Source organism: Marmota marmota, unplaced genomic scaffold (assembly GCF_001458135.2).
Source record: "Marmota marmota marmota unplaced genomic scaffold, marMar, whole genome shotgun sequence".
Taxonomy (NCBI): domain Eukaryota; kingdom Metazoa; phylum Chordata; class Mammalia; order Rodentia; family Sciuridae; genus Marmota; species Marmota marmota.
The window spans coordinates 17,914-20,428 of record NW_026008863.1 but is presented as its reverse complement, the minus strand read 5'-3'; positions in this window follow the sequence as shown (position 1 = coordinate 20,428).

Sequence of the window (2,515 nt, the reverse complement as noted above, 5' to 3'; positions counted from 1 at the left end):
AAGCTGTGTAGACTCAAAACCCCACAACCCTACTCTCTGTCCGGCCAGGTCAACTGGATCATGACAGCAGCAAACTCATGGTTGAGGTATTTTCCAGCCAACTTATGAGACCAGCCTCCCAAAGACCCCAATGCTGAGTACTTCACTGATGGTGCCAGTTTTGTGGAAGAAGGAGAACTCCCTGCTGGGTACTCCATGGTGACCCTAAATTCCACCATTGAGGTGAAACCTCTGCCAAAAGGAACCCCATCAGGCTGACCCGAGCCCTTTAACTGGCAGCAGGAATATGTGTCAATATATAGACAGACTCGAAATATGCCCTCACTACCCTCCATGTGCATGGAGCATTATATAAAGAAAAGGACCTAATCAGAACAGGAGGCTAAAGCATAAAGTAAAACAAAGAAATCCTGGAACTGTTAGATGCTGTATGGGCTCCTGAAAAAGGTGGCAGTCATACAATGTCAGGAACATCATGGGGAAGCTCTATGGTCATTCTGGGACATCATAATGGAGACCAAGAGGCCAAGTTCCTGGCCTCCAAGGAGACCACAGAACAAACCGCCATGACTGCCACCCTATTCCCTAGTCCATTGGTAGAATGGGAAACCAATCAGTCACAACATGAGAACATCTGGTTTCAAACCAAAGATGGAAGTTACCACCTGGGAAGATGGTGTAGATTTGAAGATGGCCAAACAGCAATTACCAGGCCCAAGCCCCAGCCTTTGTCAAGCAGTTCCACCAGGAGACCCACATTTGCCAAACAGGTCTAGAGGCCACATTGGTTTGACATCTCCACATTCTCTGGCTCTCCAGCATAGCCTGAGCAGTGTTGCAAACAATGTAAAATATTTACCTGGAATAACCCTGCCAGGGACCAAAGTTCCCCCCTGGGGTGCAACATGTTGGAGGGCCCCCATTTGAAGGTATATTTATGGACCTCGTTGAGCTCCCCTGGGTCTGTGCTATAAATATTTGCTTGTCTTTGTGTGCACTTCCTCAGGCTGGATAGAGGTCTTCCCTAGTCACACAGAGAGGGCATGTGAGGTGGCCTGTTCTCTCCTAAAGGAAATCACTCCTTGATTTGGAATCCCCATCACCATGGGATCAGAAAATGGGCCATCATTCATGGCTGATGCGGAGCGATTGTTGGCAAAGAGGTTGAAGATCACCTGGAAGTTACATCCTGCCTACCATTCCAGCATCTCTGGGAAGATGGAGTGAATGATCCCAACTCTAAAGTTACAATAATGCAAACGGTGTCATGAAAACCCACCTACACTGGGACCAGGTGTTGACAATTGCTTTGTTAAGAATGAGGTCTAAACCTACTAGACAGTTTTTCCCCCTTATGAGATTCTTTATGGACACGCTCCTCCCATCATGAGAGGCACACGAGGAGATCTAAAGAAATTGGGCAACATTACTCTGAGACAGCAGTGTCCTCAGCCCTGACCATTGTACACCATTGGGCTAGGGAACTGCTACCTGTGAGCCTGAGCGCTGATGCCCATCTCTTCAAACCAGGAGATGCTATTTGGGTAAAGGAATGGAATGTCCAGCCACTAAAGCCCCTTTGGAGGGGGTCTGTTCACTGTCATTTTATCACCCCTACTGCAGTGAAGGTGGCTGAGGTGGTCTCCTGGATTCATCAAAGCAGGGTGTAACCAGCTTCTTAGGGTTGGGAGTGCGTTCCTGATCCAGCTCTACCATGCAAGTTAACCATCCAAAACAAGCCAGCTGCATCCTGGGGACCTCTGAGGACACAGCTCTGCTTTGGTCACTCCGGAAGCTGACTATTCTATGCAAGGCAGAAGATGGAGGAATCGACTGCCTGCCAGGATAAATAAACTATTGTTATTTCCCATATTGGCCTTTGCACTGTAAATGTTTGGCACTGCCACCCCTTACCCCTCTCTGTTGCACAGTCTTAGCCTTAATTTTTTCCATAGGATTAGCAGAGACTGCTCTGGCTGACTGGAACTGCATTGGAAAGTTTTAGTAGTCTTTTACCTTCTTTTGATAGGATGCTTCATTGCTATTGGCTGTGTCTGATCCAGCTCCCATCAAGCCCCTCATCCTGTGATGCATGGTTTTGCATGACTCAGTCAAGCAAGGTATAGCCACAACCCTACTATCTATATCTATCTATCTCTGTATCTATATCTATCTATATCTATTTCTCTCTCTCTCTCTCTCTCTCTCTCTCTCTCAATATATATATATATATATATATAAAATGCCCATTTATCTTGCCAGGGAATGGTCTCAGGGGTGTTAGACATAATAAACCACCTCTTCTTTTTGCCAACAGGGAGCTCAATATACTTGGTTTGACCCTCAGAATTCCCCAACTGAGGAGTGGCTGGAAGTCCAAAGCTCGCAGATGGCGATTTGGAATAGAATACATTGATTTACAAAGTTCAGTTCACTAATCTAAAGTAACCAGTGTCAGTACCTTTTGATGCATGTGGGGTCATTAACAAAACTTGGGCAATTGCTGTGACCAACC